The sequence below is a fragment of the Pseudorca crassidens genome, chromosome 8 (genome assembly GCF_039906515.1).
Source record: "Pseudorca crassidens isolate mPseCra1 chromosome 8, mPseCra1.hap1, whole genome shotgun sequence".
NCBI lineage: Eukaryota > Metazoa > Chordata > Mammalia > Artiodactyla > Delphinidae > Pseudorca > Pseudorca crassidens.
This window is the reverse complement of record NC_090303.1, coordinates 43,785,875-43,804,709: the sequence shown is the minus strand read 5'-3', so window position 1 is coordinate 43,804,709 and position 18,835 is coordinate 43,785,875.

Below are 18,835 nucleotides of genomic sequence, written 5' to 3'. Positions count from 1 at the left end.
TAATTAAACGATAACCATCTTTATATGTAAATTATTGACTAGTTTTTGAGTACTGTTTTATGATTGGTTCCTAGAAGTACGATTTCCAGGTTAAACATTTTGAATATTTTTAAAGCTTTTGTTACAGATTGAAAAATGGCTTTCATAAATGGTGTTAATTTACATGCCACAAGCTATGAATGAAGCTCCCTATCTTATGTCACCACCAGAATTAAACGTCCTATCACACGCTCACACACACACATGCACACATACATTGCACAACACACAACAGTGCACAGTAGCATCTATAGAGATGATGAAAACACATCAGTTTGTAGTCAGATCTCAGATTGGTAATAAACACTTTTACGTGGCTAACAGACACTTTCCAGTATCCTGTGGTGATACTACTTAAGAAACTGAGGATAGGCATCTTTTTGTCACTGATTATTTACTTAGGAGGGATTAAAAGTGAATGTATTGGGGCAAAAATTTATGAATAGTAAAAACAAACTTTATGTACATTCTCAAATTGCTTTCCACCACGATCATGTTGATTTAGTTTCCCACAAATGATATTTTTCATTCATTCATTCAGCAAACACATACTGATCACTTACTCTGTGCCAGGCATTGTCTAGGCACTAGAGATACAACAATGAACATAAGCAGTCAGAAATTGCAGCCCTCATGCAGCTCATGATCTAGTTGGGAGGAGAGACAGAATAAACAGGATAGATACGTAAAATACAGAGATGTACACAACAGCTAGGGAGAAGAAGCAAAGAAGTGGGAAGGAGAGTAATGAGGGTAGGACTTAAAATTCTAGGTTGAGTGGTCGGGGAAAGCATCAAAAAGAAAGTGACATTTGAATAAAAATCTCACTGTGCTAACAGGTTACGTAAAATGAGAGTCAAGAATTAGTTGACAGATTTAGCAATTCAGTGATCTTTTTTAACCTTGTTAAGACCAATTTCAGGGGGCTGATAGGAGTCAGAGCATGAACCTAAGGGAAAAGAGTCAAAGAGGTCACTAGATCTGTAACGAAAGATCTTCCTCCACATTCAATGAGGTTATCTCCTGATAAACCCATCATTAAGTTAAAAATATCCTAAGTTGAAATGCATTTAATACACCTAACCTACCTGATATCACACCTTAGCCTAGCCTACCTTAAAACGCATTCAGAACACTTACGTTAGCCTACAGTAGGGCAAAATCATCTAACACAAAGCCCATGTAAATGTTTTGAATACTATACTGAAAGTAAAAAACAGAATGGTTTTAAGTGTATTGGTTGTTTGCCCCCTTATGATCGCATGGCTGACTGGAAGCTGAGGCTCACTGCAGCTGCCCAAGTATCACAAGAGGGTACTCTATCACATATCACTAGCCCAAGAAAAGATCAAAATTCAAAATTCGAGGTACATTTCAACTGAATGAATATCGCTTTCACACCCTCATAAAGTCAGAAAATCATAAGTTGAACCATTGCAAATTGGATAGCATCTGTACTTAAGTGAATGAGGAAAAAGACATTTAATCCAGATCAGGTGACTAGAGAGAGGTTTAGGATCAAAGATCTAGCTCAGAATAAACTTTATTTGGCTGAATGTCCTCTGTGTATCATATACCCAATGTATTACTGTCAGCCTGTTACTTTACTTTAAAATGTTTAAGTATGGTATATAAATTACACTGGGAAAGGAAAGGAGGGTTACTTATCTTTGGAAGTATCCTCACTCAGAATCTGCTCTCAGGGGTAGCTATGCAAATGCTCCAAATTCATCACAATCTACCTTCAGAACATCCACTAATTAGCACAAGGTAAGTTAGTAATAATTTTCATTGATAATTCAAGATATGTGATTAGCCAGAAAGATTTTACAACACTCCCTTGCTTCAATAAATATATAAGAATTCTGAATCCCTGTTATCCCAGTACCCACTTGAAATAGCACTTTAGGTTAGTAGCTCCATTTAGGCCTGTGCATCCTTACTTCATGAAGGACTCTGATTCTAAATCCAGACCAAAAAATTGACTGAGCTTGCCTTCAGAATACTGTTAGATTCACCTGGGAGCGAAACTCTCATGCAACATGCTTGCCTGAAAGCCTGAGGGCCTCCTCTATCTTTTTCTCCCTAAGCTTCTATTATAGTTCAACCTCATGCCTGGAGCGCTGGGGACACTTGTGAGCAGGAAAAAGTGAAGTTACAGTGTTTCCTGGATCTCCAAAATATGCACGGATGCTGCACCGCCTTCCAGGAGATTCATATGCCATCCCACGGTGACAGGGATAACGTGGGTGCTGTAGGAGCCTCCATGGTCTTTGAGAAGAATCTGAATCAAGCTTTGCTATGCTTGTATAAACTCTTCTGTGTGAATTCCTGGGGAGTCACTTCCTAGATGTGTGAGGATGTGGACATTTTCAAGAAGATGGGTGACCACCTGACCAGGCTGCACAGCTTCCTTGAGTGATTACTCAATGAGAGGCTCATTGTCAAGAATGGCAATGGACAACCAGTTCAGGTCTTCTCAGCAGGGTTGCTTCAGTGCCTTAGCCTAAAAAGGCTTCTCCTTGAAGTTCTTCCAACCATATGGAAGCTTCTGGCCATTCTCCAAGACTCTTATCACCATGAGCCAAGTGGTAAGAGTAAAGCTTCTCTATTTCTCCAAACAGCTTAAGCTCAATGTTTCCCTCTAATTTATTTTATTTTGTTTTTTGTTTACTTATTTCTGAAGAAATAGCTGTGTATTCAGACATTGACTTTTTCCCATAAACACGTGGGTAGATTTTCCTAGGTGCCCCTCATCGCAAACCTGATTGCTGTTAGAATATTCTAGGACAGTTCTTCACAGAGTCTCTGGACAAATTTCCAGTATCTTTAACAGTCTTTTACCTCCTGCTTCGAGTACATAATTATCTGGCTCTATAGAGATGAATTTATGTCTTAAACATCTGAACTATTCTAAAAGTAATTAGGAATAGCAACATTGAAATTGGGCAGAAGTGGGGGCTACAAATTCTACCATTTTCGGGCTGTGCAATCATGAGCATATGATTTAATCTCTGCAACTCATTCCCATCATTTGTAAGATAGATATGAGAATATCTTTCTTACAGTGTTATGAGAATTAAACAGAATAGTATATGTGAAGTGTTTAGCAGACTGCCTGGCTCATTATAAATTCTGGATAAATGTTACCTATCTTGCCAGCATAAGTATAAAAACCACAACTCTCAGTATGCTTGCTGTGGCACTTCCAGTTCCCACTTTTGCTTACAACTGATTTTTCAACATGGTAGGACTATATCACCTCTCACCTGTGGACAAACTGCATTACAAGGAGAGGTATGAACGAATAGCCAGAAAGCAATAAAATTGCTCTACATTCCTAAGAAACTAACTTGTTTATAGTCAGAGGATAGCTTTATTTCTAGTTAATAAATTGATTCAGCATCTTAGAAGCAACAGTTTGTAGTAGGAATAGATAGAAAGCTACCCTCTTCCTGTATTACCTCGCAGTGGTCTCTCTGAGCTTTGTTAACAAAAATTCCTTCTAGGATATAGTAATTTTTTAAAATTAATCTTAATAATCTATATTATTTTCATTTTATACATCTTTCTATATTCCGGTTGGTGTTTGCTTCATTGTTGTTATCATTTTGTTTAGTTTTGTCTTTTGTTGCTGTTTTGCTTTTTTTTTCTATTCAGAATCTCAGTAACTGCCTGACAACTTTCTTCTTGTCCACTGAGCATGCTTTAATGTCTTCTTATAAGAAAAATGATCAGAAATAATGTCAAGTACATTATAAAGTCGATGTAGAAATGCTATATCAGCATATGCTCTCCAAATAGTAATCTTTTAAAAAAGAAATAAACTATTCATATGAACTTAACTTATTACTAAATTATCTCAATTGATTGCACTTCATAAGATTCTGTAAGAACACTTAAAGGTCAATTTGATAACATGCTTCTAGCATCACCTCTGTCCACTGGACTGCACCATTTTCACTCATACACCTCGGATTATTCATTCTCATGTCATCTCAAAAGACAGCATCACCACGATTAGACTGAGACACAGCAATAAGTACCTGTAAAATAATCAGGGAAAAGAGAAGCCTAAAAATGTTTCAATTGTATGTTGTTCCTAAAAGCCTGTGAGGCTTCTTTAGGAAATAGCTCTTTAAGTAAATGAGCTAATGACTAATGCCTCCTCCCTGAGAAACTGAACAGAGCCCATACAAAAAGTTCAATACACATCACTGAGCAGGTTACACATGAACACACTCAGCAGCAGAATAAAACTCAGTCAATAAATCTCAAACCTTTGCAAATCATTTTATTTCATGATTCCCTCAACATGCGTGTACTAAGAATCAATTATTTGCAAGGTCTTTTGGGGACACAAAAGGTAAGAGACATGGCCCAGGCTTCCAATGATCTTACACTTGACCCAAGGAGATTTCAAAAATAGTCATAGAAAAAGGACACAAACTGAAAATATTGAATATGCTGCCAAATAAATGTTTGACAGAGGCAAGGAGTTCAATGAAAGACTGTAGAAAAGTTATTCCCATTGGTTGAGAAATAAGAGAAATCTTCACAGAGAATTTGAGGAGTATCATAAAGGCAAGTAAATTCCAAAATCGCGATGCAAAACATGACACATATTCCTTGACAATGTCTGTTCAAAGAGATAGAAGCGAGTATGCAGTGAGTTCATGTGTCTAGTTAGGTGGAAATTTCATGTAAAAGAATTATTCAGGGCTTCCCTGGTGGCACAGTGGTTGAGAGTCCGCCTGCCGATGCAGGGGACACGGGTTTGTGCCCCGGTCCGGGAAGATCCCACATGCCGCGGAGCGGCTAGGCCCGTGAGCCATGGCCGCTGAGCCTGCGCATCCGGAGCCTGTGCTCCGCAACGGGAGAGGCCACGACAGTGAGAGGCCCGCGTAACGCAAAAAAAAAAAAGGAATTATTCAGAGGAAAGGTTTAAGTACTTTGTGAAGGGTTTAAGTAAAAAAATAAGACAGTCTTGTATATCACCGCTTGCTCTTTTCAATTAAACTGGCGAATGTTTAGTATCTTAAGAAAAATCCTTCTTCTACACACATGCACACGTACCCCAGAATGAAATGGCAGAACACAAAGTAGAAGAGACATTTAGACTTTTTTCTAACTCTCTTCAGATTTCTGAATGTTACTCTCATAAGTCCTGCATCCTCAAGGAAACCCTCCCTTGACAGTCCAACTCATAATTTCTTCTTTCCTCCCAAACTCGGTGTCATTTGCTATTTCTACCTCCTATTTGGCAATTGTGTTTGAACTTATTTTGCCCTTTCTCTTTTTATGAATATTATATTCTTAGCCAAATTTTAATATATCTTGAGAGCAGATACCATGTTTCATATCTTTTATGTCTTATATTTATTTTCACGTATTAATCTAATATTTCTGGTATTAGTGCCTCTGGGTTATGAAAAAGGTCACTTTATATATTCTGGTGGAAAACAAAGGAATAAAAAAAAAAACACCACATCCTCACTATCTACTAACTAAAGTGAATTGAAGAATAAAAATATATGGTTCTGTTTCCACCCTGACCATATAAATGCTTTTAAAATAAGCATTCTTTACATGTTATCGCTCAACTTCTTTAGACTAAAGGATACAGACACATTTTAGTGCTAGTATTTAAATGTAATAGACCAGAGCTTTATAATTACTTTGGAGTGGGCCTGGGGAATAATTATACCACCATTTGGTGCATTTTCTTCTCAGATGACATCACCCTGAGTATTCAACCTCAGGGGGCTTTTAATAGGGGGTAGTCATCTCAAGTTGCTATGACAGCTGTAGAAATTTTATTAAAACAGATTATACGCCAATGTGAATTGGTTGGAATATCAGAAATTTCTAGACTTAGCATTGACTGAAGAGCTATAAAGCAATTTCATGCGAATATCAATTATAAAAGGATGCCATGTTTACTTTATTACTATTGGGGTTTAAAGGACACATTAAATAAATTTATTTTTCTTTGACCCATATAAGACCTATTATGTGATAAACACAGGAATCAGGTAGATGCATACCAAATTATTTTTATTTAAAAAAAATTTCCTAAGGGCTTCCCTGGTGGCGCAGTGGTTGAGAGTCTGCCTGCCGATGCAGGGGACACAGGTTCGTACCCCGGTCTGGGAGGATCCCACATGCCGCGGAGCGGCTGGGCCCATGAGCCATGGCCGCTGAGCCTGTGCGTCCGGAGCCTGTGCTCCGCAACGGGAGAGGCCACAACAGTGAGAGACCCACGTACCGCAAAAAAAGAAAAAAAAATCCTAAACTATAAACAAGCACAAAATTAAAGGTAATAATATAATAAACTTCCATACCCGATCATCCAGCTTCAACATTCATCAATTCTTGGACTCATTTGTTTCATTTATATACCTCCATCCACTTTCCTACCCCTGACTAGATTATTTTGAAGCAAGTCACAGACTTAATATCATTTCATCCATAAATATTTAAGTATATATCAATAAAATATAAGAAATATTTACAACAAACCATAATATCTTTACCATACATAAAGAAAAATTAATAATAATTCCTTAATATCTGTGGTACGGAGTCTTCTAAGATGACCCCAGTGATGCTCATCTCCTGGTATGCAAGCCTTTGTTGGTGTGAGTTGAACGTACTGATGAATAGAATATGGCAAAACTGATGGAACCTCATGCTGAGATACAAAGACACTGGAGATTTCATCTTGCAAATTTTTTTCTCTCTCTCTTACCATCTCTCAACTCTCTCTCTCTTTTTTTCTCTCTCTCACTTTGTCTATCTCTTTCTGAGCCCTAATCTGTAGAAAGTAAGTTCCCTCATTGTGAATAGTCCTATGGACAGAACTGTGTAGCAAGGAACTGATGACTCTGGCCATCAGTCAGATTGGACCTGAGGCCTGCCAACAGTGACATGAGAGAACTTGGAAGCAGATTCTTCCTAGTCAAGCCTTGAAACAACTGAAGCCCCAGAGAACACCTTGACTGTAGCCTATGAGAGACCTTGAGGTGGAGGCACCTAGATAAGCCATGTTCAGATTCCTGACCCACAGAAATCATGAGATTATAAATGTTTGTTTTATTTTAAGCCACTAAATCCTGGGGTAATTTTTTACATGGCCATAGATAACTAATATAATATCATTAAATATTCAATCAGTGTTCAAATTCTTTCATTGTCTTATTATGATTTTTATAGACAGTTTATTTGAATCAGGACCCAAACAAGATCTTCACATTGCATTCAGTTATATGTGATGTAAGTCTTCTTTTGTTTTTTCTTCAGAACCTTTTTTTTTTCTAGATTCCATATATATGTGTTAGCATACGGTATATGCTTTTCTCTTTCTGACTTACTTCACTCTGCATGACAGTCTCTAGGTCCATCCACCTAACTACAAATAACTCAATTTCGTTTCTTTTTGTGGCTGAGTAATATTCCATTGTATATATGTGCCACATCTTCTTTATCCATTCATCTGTCGATGGACACTTAGGTTGCTTCCATGTCCTGGCTATTGTAAATAGAGCTGCAAAAAACATTGTGGTACGTGACTCTTTTTGAATTGTGGTTTTCTCAGGTACTGAGAAAATCCCAGTACTGGGATTGCTGGGTCATATGGTAATTCTATTTTCAGTTTTTTAAGGAACCTCCATACTGTTCTCCATAGTGGCTGTATCGATTTACATTCCCATCAACAATGCAAGAGGGTTCCCTTTTCTCCACACCCTCTCCAGCATTTATTGTTTGTAGATTTTTTGATGATGGCCATTCTGATAAGAAGATTTAAGTCTTCTTGTCACTAGATTCCTTTTCCCTCAATTTTTTCCTTTGCCATTTTACACTTTGGTTATTGGTAACGCTGATATTGAAGACCCTGACATGGTGTGAAGACAATGGGCTTGCCAATGTTTCCTGCTACTCCTATCTAGACCTAAAAACAGCTCTCTGGGAGGAAAGTTCAGGTGTCCTGAGCAAGTACACTTCCCTAGAGTTGTAACTCAAACTCGTCTGGCATAAATATAGCAGAAAATAAATTATTAGTCATAAAAACACCATTTTAGATTTAAATGAAATGTGAGGGCTACACAATCAAATGTTTGATTTTTTTATAGCAAAATTACTACAGAGACAATTTTAAATTTACCTCTTGTTCTTATTACTCTTAAATAGATGAAGCTTCAACTAAAGAATGTTTCTCACTGTAGCTTCAAGAGAAAGACTTCAATATCAAACAGACTGACAATGTGCCTGCCCTTAATGAGTTTATAATTTACTAGGAAAGTTAATCAAACAATCGTACACATGCACTTGCATACACACATATGCAAAAAATGTGAAAGATACATGAATTTTAAAATGTATGAAATCCTTTGAAAGAAAAAGTAAGTTGCTCTGAAAAACGTAACAAAAATCTAATCTAGTCTAAGAGGTTAGGGAAGGCTTCACTAAACTCAGAGTATTTGAACCTACATAAAATAAAAAAATAAGATATTATAATGAAGAGGATACATAAAGATGAAGATACTTATAATGACCATATTATAGATTTTGAGTTTTATTCTAAGATCAAAGACAAGATATTAAAGAATTTTAAGCAAGAGAAAGATGTGATAGGACTTGGATTTCAAAGGGCATGGAGAATGGTTTGGAGAGGGGCAAGCACGGTGTGCTTGGCTCAACATCTGTCTTTAACACTATCCCTTTGATTTCGCTATCCACATAGATGACACTTCCAATACCCTGGCCATTCATTCCCTTGACTCTCTTCTCCAGTGATCTTCTCATCTATGCTACCTCAACTACCACTGTCCTGCCTTCATAATCTCAGTTTTAAGCATCTCACTCTCTGGTCATCACCTCCTAACATTTCCAACTCTTTTCTTCCACTAATATTAGTTTCCTGTTGCTGCTGTAACAAATCACCACAAACATGGTGGTTTAAAACAATACATGTTTATTATCTTATAATATCTTCACAATTCAATGTAAAATGGGTCACACTAGCTAAAATCAAGATGTCAGCAGAACCTTCTCCGTAATTAACCCATCAGCAAAATTTGGGGTAGTTGATCACTTCCTTCCTTCTTGATCACTTTGTTTACTTGGCTCCCAGGATACCATTCTCTCTTAGGCATCTCCTCCTACTTTACGGCTATGACTCTCAGTTTTAATTGCTGGGCCATCCTCATCTTTCTAAGCTCAAACAGTGGAGGATTCTAGGGACCAGTTCATAGGTATCTTCTCCTATATCTAATCTCACTGTTCAAGTGATCTTATCTTGCTCATGGTTTTAATACCACTATAATGTATGCTTTCAGGTATCACCATACTTCAACTAAAATCTGTGTCATTTTAGATGTGGTATAGTGTAGTGGGTAAAAATCACACGCTCCAGAGGCAAGTTTCTTGGATTCAAGACCCCACTCTGCCACTTACTAATAATGTGGCATTGAGCAAGTTAAAGCTCTGTGCCTCAATCTCTTCATCTGTAAAATGGAGCTAAAATTTTTGAGCTCACAGGGATACTGTGAAGACTCAATGAGTGAATAAATATGTAAAGTGCTTAAAACAGTGTCCAGCATACTGTAACATTCAGTAAATATTATGTAGTATTATTAGGCATCCACTTGACTTTTTCAAGTCTAAAATTCTGATTTTTCCCCAGCTAACTTATCTTCCCGGAGTCTTTCCTATTTCAGCAAATAACAATTCCATCCTTCCAGATGCTTAGGAAAAATAACTGGGAGTTTTACTTATTTCTTTCCCTTATACCTACTGCCAACTCTATCAGCAATTTTCAGTTCTACCTTCAAATGACATCTAGAATCTTACAGCTTCTCACCATTTCCATTAATACCTTAGTCTCAGTCTAAATCTTAGTCTAAGGTGGTTCTCTTTCATCCTATGTATCTCATTAGTCTAACTACTGGTCTCACTGATTCTACTCACCCCCTTAAAGTTACTTTTCAATACAGCAGCCAAAATGACATTAAGTTGTAAGTTAAATCACCTTATCTGTCCAAAACCCTCCAATGGTTTGATATTCAGAGCACAAGCCAAGGCCCTTACAATGGCCTCAAAAGCTGCGTACGATCCTGCCCCATGCTCCATCTCAGTACTTAACTACTTACTCCATCAATTACTCCACTATGACCGCACTGGTCTGCATGACGTTCTTCAGTCCCACCTAAGAGCCTTTGTACTGACCAAAAAGCCTCTTACTCATGAGGCTCCGTATTTCCTTTACCCTACTTTATTTTTTCTCCTTAGCACTTACCACTATTTAGCATACTACATATTTATTTATTAGTTCTCACCTCTTCCAAATAAACTTAAACTTCATGAGGACAGACTTTGTTGTATATAATGTTGTAGTTCAAATGCCTAAAAACTGTGTCTGGCACATGATAATCACTGAATGAATAAATGAATCGATTCTCAATCAATCAATGATTTTATATCTTATACGACCAGTTGAATAATATTGACATTAAAGGAACTCAGGAAGACTCCAGAAAGAATATGTTTGGATTAAAAATAATTGATTTGGTGCTGGATAGTTGAGTTTGAATGTTAAAGTGCCTTTGGGACACCCAGATAAGCACTAGATACATATGTCTAGAGCCAAGAAGATAAACTGAGATGTAGATGTAAGTCTGACTGTCATCTACAGAGAGATGATCATCGAAATCACACAAGATAGATGAGATCTCTAAGGGAGAGAGTACACAGTGAGAACAGAGAGGAGCATCTAGTGGAAGCTTGAAGAATCCCAACATAAAAGTGGAGCCCGGAAGGGAGAATTCCACAGCGAGGGGAGAGAGGAGTAAAGGAAGAGAGGTGAGGGGCCACACAGAGTGAACAGACAACTCTAAACACTTGTTTGAAGTTTGCTGGGAAGGAAATGTTGTTAGGCGGAGTGACAGAGGCAATGCTGGAGAGGGCCAGGACCAGGAGGTTTTGTGCAACTTGCTAGGGAGACTAGAGTGTATAGTGGGAGCCCTGAAGGCTCTAAGATAAAAACAAAAACAAAAACAAAAACCACAGTTTGGGCTAAATGGCTTAGGGCCAGGTTTCAAAGCAGCAGTATTTTTAATGATTAAAAAGTAAAGGCTACTACCTTGGCTTTCAGCATTTTTCATCTTTGTGCAATAAAAATATTTTTGGCAAAGGACTTCCATGTGTCATCTCATTAAAATCCTTCAGAAACATTGGGAGAAATTACTCTTAAAGCAAAGGATATGTTTTGGTTGGATGATACAGAGTTTAAAGAGTTTACTATCAGGACTTAGTCTTTCCACAGTGACTGCAATTTCTCTATAGTCAATCATCTAAAAGGAGTCATTTCAAAATATACCAAATGAATGGCTAAATACATACTATTTGGTTTTTCTCCCTCCAGTTGGCCTTGATGGCTTTGGGAATAAGTACTATGATTCCTCAGTCTTTCAGAAGCAAAGAGGATTTTTAAGCACTTTGTATAACACAAGAAATTTACATAGGACTATTGAAGAAAATGAATCAGAGGAAAGTGTCACCCATCACCCATCAGGAATTAAGATGACTTAGATATGCAAGAGCAAACAGAGGACATTGTTTATAATCAAATCAGCACCAGAATATAAAGTGGCAAATACAACTGACATAGCCTTAAACCATTTAAGCATTGATTAAATCCACAAATATTTTATTCAACAAAATGATTGCTCAATCACTGTAGTTTTCTTTAAACATAAATGTCATGGTCTCTTAAGTTTAGGCTTTATCCAATAAGCACCTATAAGAGTTTTCCCACAGATATCTGACTAGCTCCCTTACTTTCTTGAGATATTATCTCATGTCACCTCTCAGGTGGGCTTTCTCTGACAACCCTGTATAAAATTGCAATCCCTCTACCACTTTTTCTACTTTAACTATTACTTATTTATTTACTTACCGTCTTTGCTCCCCACCTCACCCCAACTAGAATGTGACATTTTTGAAAGCAGAAACTTTGTTTTGTTTTGTCGTGGATATATTCCCAATGCCTGGTATATTGTAGGGACTCAAAATACTGTTTGTTTGTTTGTATGAATGAATGAAGCATACTTATTTGAAGGAGAGGCTATGGACAAATTAATTTCACACCACTTTTTACAGCTACCTGAAGTTTATAACTGTTCCAGAGAAATAACATAATACAGAGGAGAGATAGGAGGAAAGTTTGCAGATAAAAATTTCAAAGGCTTGGCTATTCATCCTAGCTCTGCCATTTCCTAGCTCTGCAACTTGGGTAAATTCTTAATCCTCTATGCATCAAGTTTTTCATTTATAAGTGTCAACTACTCATTCCTCCAGAAGACCAGCAGTAAAACCTATTGGTAAAGCAAAGCTAACTTTATTAGATTTAACTACAGTAGAAGAGACCACAACAAAATGTCCCAGATCTGAGAAGTCGGAGAAGAGAGAACATTTATAGGGTTTTTAAGGTCTGGGCAGTTTTAGAGCAAGTCTTTCAAGAATTGAGAGGGGCAGAATCTAAGACATAATACTTTTGGATTGGTTGGCCCACTGAGGTGAAAGTCCTGAAGGTATTCTTGATGAGCAAACTGGTAGTCTTGATAAAAATATACTATTTTAGTTGGTTCACAGTTTTATCTTCTTACGTTAAGCATACCCTGGAATAAACAGCTAAGTTATGTTTCACTTGTTCTCAATATTGGGAAAGTAAAGTATGCCTGTATCTAGTATTTTTTAACACAAGGACAAGAAATTGTATTGGCTTCAGTGCTCAAATATGAGGGCGATAATCTCCACCCAGTTCACAGAGTGATAATCAAATCAGATAATGTGTTTCAAAAGTTATAGAAAGGCATGTTGCTAATATTACAAAACACAAAACAATAACTATTTATTGAACTCATTATGTACAAGAAATAGTATTAGTCCCTGGAAATGATATTGAGAAAAATAAGACATCATCATTATTTGCAGGAGTTTACAGTTTGGTCAGGTTGTTAAAACCAATAATACAAATAACTGAACAAAAGTCAGAGTAAGGTATGTGCCATAAGAAAGGTACCCAAATAAGTGCTACAAAAATTTCAATAAGGAGACCTGTGTTTGACAGTGATTCAAAAAAGATTTGTGGAAGAGGTGGCATTGGTATTGGTTTGTAACTTTGAAGAAGTGAGCCGATTTTGTCAGTTGCACATAGAAGCAGTGAGGATTAATTCATGCCAGACAGAAGGAACAGGCTGAATAAAAGCATTTGACCTTTTAAGGAACTGTTTGCACTTAAAAGCATTCTATGGTCCAATAAGTTTGGGAAAGCTAGTCAAAACTGAACAATTTTCTTTATTGCAGGCCATTGCAGCCTTTCATTTGTGAATATGCATTGTCTTCCAAGAAGGACACACAGTATGCACCCTTCCTGAACTTATGTAATGTGGGACAATGCCCTCCCAAAATTTAGAGTATCTCACTGGACTTGCTGCTACCAAACACATTCTAGTTAACATTGGAGTGGAGAGAGGTAAGAAAGTTGGAGTAGAGTCAGGGAGGGGCAAGGTCATGGAACTGCAAATAGCTCTGTTTTCCTGGAGTTAAAAAGGAAATATTATATATTTAATTCAGTAGCAATGGGGAAAACAATCAACAGAGGAAGCAGATATTATAATTAAACAATGCTTGACATGGACCCATTTGTCACCATTATGTAAGATACACGAGGACAGGGAGAAAAAGGAATCAGAAGAGCAGGTTTCATAGTTCCACAGTACCCTAAATAAAAACCATAGAGAGAAATAGTTAGAGGAGTGGCAGTAATGATAAAAATGAGATTCAAGAAGCAATGAGGTAAAATCTACAGAAAATGGCATATGATAGGATGAAAGAGGTAGATTATAAGTCAAAGTTGATACTGAGCTCTTAAGCCTGGTTCCTGGGAGAATCCTGATGTTAGTAACAGTCAGGAAATCAGAAAAATATTTGGAGGTAGATGTTTAAAAGTAGATTAAAGCAGTTTTTTTGACATAGTGAATTTCACATTCCACTTCTTTTAAAAAGAACACTATATGTACATAATCGGTGTAAGGACAATACTTCCAAGAAATTTTATGTTTCTAGAATATAAAAGTTTCATGATTTTTAACTTTCTATGAGAAATCTAATGCTATTAAAACATGATTTATAAGTTAATAAAATATTCATTATATTTCCCATTATGTAGGATATATCTCATAGTTTTACCTTCTATGTATTAGAAAGTACCTTTAAAATGTGTCAAAGCAAATACTTGTCATAACTTATCCAAAATAATTCTCCTTGAAAGGAAGTTTCAAATCAGCAGAACCACACTTTGCTCAGATAATTAGCACTGTGTAAATAACTAAGTATTAGACTGATTAAGAAAGAGGGAAAAAATAGCGTCTCAAGTGGGTGCTAAAGTCAATACTGTAAAGGAAGTTTTAAATTCTGCCAAAATTGCTGAGACATTCTCCCCTAAATTGTCTTGCCATAAAAATCATCTGTTAATTTAGCCTAAAACAACTTCATTTCATTTACATAACACAAGTCCTGTCACAGTATGAAGTTACCTAAAATAGTTATTATGTCTCTGAGCAAAAATAGGCAGACAGCATTGGCGAGAAAAGCATGTGAATGCTTGGATCCCCTACAGAGACAGGGATTATATGTCTGGTTTCCTAAATACCAGACGCAAGATTGGATTAAAACTTTGCCATTGAAAGACTCCCAAATGTAGCTAGTTGCTATCCAAGATTCTTGCTTCCCAAATGTACCTGATTCCCAGGAGTAAGGACGGGGGAAGATGGGAAATATGATTTTCTTTTTCTTCGTTCATTATTGAGGAGGCAACCTTGTCTGAGTAGATGGCACAAGGAAATGAAATACTCTTCCTGTGGTTATGATTTGGACAGTTTGCTGTGACCTTGGGAAAGGTTTTCTTTCTCAACATAACCATCTATACAAATTTCACTGACTCATCTTTGGAGGTTTGTTTAATTGGTAAAGGGTTCTGAGGTGCTAAATAAAAAGTGTTAGACAAGTATGATGTGTTCTCCTTTTCTAGTCCATTTTGAAACCACAGTGAAACAGGGTTAGATCTCTACATCCTGCTAATCAGCAGGCAGATGAGTTATCCATAGAGCAATTTAGGGCAGCAAGTACAGAGGGGAAGAGGGGAATCTCTAGAAAGGATTTAAAGATACATGCCGTTAAAAAGTACATGGGAATGGAGAGTAAAGGCAGGAAAAATAAAGTGACTATGGACATAATGACCAATTCCTGAAAGGAATAGGTAAAGCACAGGGGGGTTTAGGGCAGTAGAATTATTCTGTATGACACTGTAATGATGGATGCAAGATATTATGCATTTATTAAAACCCATAGAACTTTATAGCACAAAGAGTGAACCTTAATGTATGCAAATATTTTTAAACAATCATTTAGGAAATCAGGGTATCTCAGGAAGGAATGTACACTGTGATAAGAGAATCTACCTGTATTAAAAATGTATAAAACAATCTCACTGAAGAGGATAGGGAAAAGGTGCTGATCTAAGTAACTTTGGAAAGGAGTACAGTCTGTAAGACTAAAACAAAAGGAACTACATAAAAACACCATAGTCAGTTGATAATGTTCTTTCTGATGGGATTATGGGTTAACAATTCTGATACTATTATACATGTAAACTGGAATGGAACAATTAAGTAAGGTTTCTCACTGTTGGAATGTGAGTTTATAAACAAGCAAGACTAAGAGGCGAGAATGACCCATGTGGTCATAAAATAGAGTTGAAGACATCAGTAGGACTCGGATCTTTCTTAATATAGATACAGGTGTTTACATACAGAAATATTTATAGATATGTGTACATACATGTATTAATATAAACACATATATTTTTTACTCTATCATCTGAGAGGGCCTAAAAGAAACAACACCCCAATAGCAATGGGCACACCTGGCACCCAGATTCTGGTTTCTAATACCACTCTCCTATAAAGGAACAAGGATCCTTGGAGAAAATGCTGATTCTAGAAGTGGAGCAGGAAATATACAAGATGAACTTTGTGCATCTTATAGTTCCAGAGAGTAAGAAAGTGCTCAATTTAATCAACAAAATAAATTCATTAGTATTACATTATTACTCAAAGTATAAAATAAATATCTATAAGTCAATACTGACATAAATACATACATACAAACCAGATAAATATTCTTATGAAGAAGTCCATAAAATCAGTGTAGATACTCTGCCCTCAAGCAGCTCTTCGTAGTCATCTTTATTCTTCTCTTGCAGTAGCATATACAGAGAAGAAATACAAGAATTTGTTGAACTTGGGATCCAGAAGTGCCAGAGATAGAGATCTGAAGGGATATCTATTCTAAATGGAGGTAATTTGTATAGCATTTATGAAAACAGTTCTCATTGATCACATCACATATGTAATTCAACTATTCATTTAATTTATCCTATAGTGGGATAAGATTTAAATGCACTAACAAATAAGTTCTTTCTTCTCAATTAAAACTTGCCCTAGGGCTTTCCTGGTGGCACAGTGGTTAAGAATCCGCCTGCCAATGCAGGGGACACGTGTTCGATCCCCAGTCTGGGAAGATCCCACATGCCGAGGAGCAACTAAGCCCGTGTGCCACAACTACTGAGCCTGCACTCTAGAGCCCACGAGCCACAACTACTGAGCCCACATGCTACAACTACTGAAGCCTGTGTGCCTAGAGCCCTGCTCCGCAACAACGAAGAGTAGCCCCTGCTTGCTTGCTGCAACTAGAGAAAAGCCCGCACACAGCAAAGAAGACCCAACGCAGCCAAAAAAAAAAAAAAAAAAAAAAACCACAAAAAAAAAACACTTGCCCTTGAGATCAAGGCATTCCAAGCTTATTGCTTCGGGAAAGGACCTATATAGTAAAAACCAGAAAACCAATTTGTTGGCTCTTGGGTTTCTAAGTAGACTTTTGAAATTCATGAAAGAAACAATACTTTCGAAAGCTAAAGGTTTTTAATCTTAAAAGCTACACTTTCGGAGAAAGAATAAGGCTTACATTCTAAAACTTTCACTTGGGATGTCAAATGCAAATTTCTGAAGGAAAAGGGTTACAAAGTTTAGTACACAACGGAGTAGAAAAAAATAAATGTGTTAATATAGGGTCATCAGTTGTAACAAATGTATCTCTCTGGTGAAGTATATTAGCAATAGGGGATGCTATGCATGGGTGGGGATGTATGGGAAATCTCTGTACCTTCCCCTCAATTTTGCTGTGAAGCTAAAACTGCTCTAAAAGAATAAAGTCTTAAGTTTAAAAAGAAAGAAAGAAAAAAACAAAGTTCATGCTAACCCACTCCCAGAGTTTGATCAGGGGAGAAAGAGGATCTGAAAGAGGAGAAATGAATTGCTGGAGAAATGTCCCTGCTCCCTAGCCTCTAACAGTAATTTCTGGGGGTCAGAATTCTTGGGACCAGGGTTCTATATGATAGAACCCACAGGGGACTTTTATATCAAGATGATAAAAGGGAACATTTAGACAAATAAAACTGAAGTAGATTCCTAATTATTCTGCAAGCCATGGAGAATTGGAGGAGCATCTAGAAGTTTCCCCTAACATTAAGAGATGTTATAAAAGAGACAGAAGGAAGGAAAGCCTCTAGTCATAAAGGTATCCACCTGTCAAGACGGATGACTGGGAAGATGGTGATGTTGGTCAGCCTAAGAAAAACCATATAGTCCAAGTGGGATCATTTTAGAAAAGAAAAGGAATGTGGTTTCAAAGAGAGAATGAGCAGACCAAAAAGTTGTCTCCAGAATTACACTGTGAACTCTATGAACAGGGACTAAGTCTTAAAACTCTTAGTACAGTGCTATTCGCTAGATAGATACTGATCAATCAATAATCAGGAAATGATCACAACCTACAAAATATATGTTTTTAATCTCTAGAGAGTGTAATCGCTGTTATTGCTTAGAATTTCTAGAAAAATCACGTTAATATCATGGAAAAAATGGCCCCGACTACCTCACACTCTTAGTCTGTACTCCAGCTGTTCTTTGAATGAACCCAGCATGCCCCTACTTTAGGTAATACATACTTGCTGATTCTCCAGCCTGTAATATTCTTACTCCAGACATCTACAAGGCTCTCTTCCCTCAGAATTAGATCTCTGATCCAATGTCACCTTATCAAGAGAGGCTTTGCCAGACAAACTTATCTAAAAAGTAAACATGAACACGCTCACACACATACATGTACACACACATACACACACATTCACATACTTCCAAACACTCCTCATTCTCGTTATTCTGCTTCATTTTCCTCTATAGCTCTCCTTTGTACTGGATATAATATATATGTATGTATATATATATACATACATACATGTTTATTGTCTGTCTCCTGCCATTACAATGTAAGCTCTGAAAGAGGAAATTTTGCCTGATGTGCACAAAGCTATAGTCCCAATTCCTATAACAGTGCCCGGCACATAAGCATTCAGTACATATTTGACAAACAAAGGAATAAAGTTTTCAAGGGACAGCTAAGACTTTTCTGTATTAGAACCTAATTATATAAATAAGTTTTTGAAATAAGTCTCATATCAGCTGGAACTTTCGAATATATTTCATTATACAGATTTTTATTGTTAATGCTTTTGTTTTAATGGAATGTGACTTGCTGTAGAATAATCATTCACATTAATTTTTCAACACACCTGGAAATTGAACATTTGCTTATATCTGGGATAAATAACTGCATT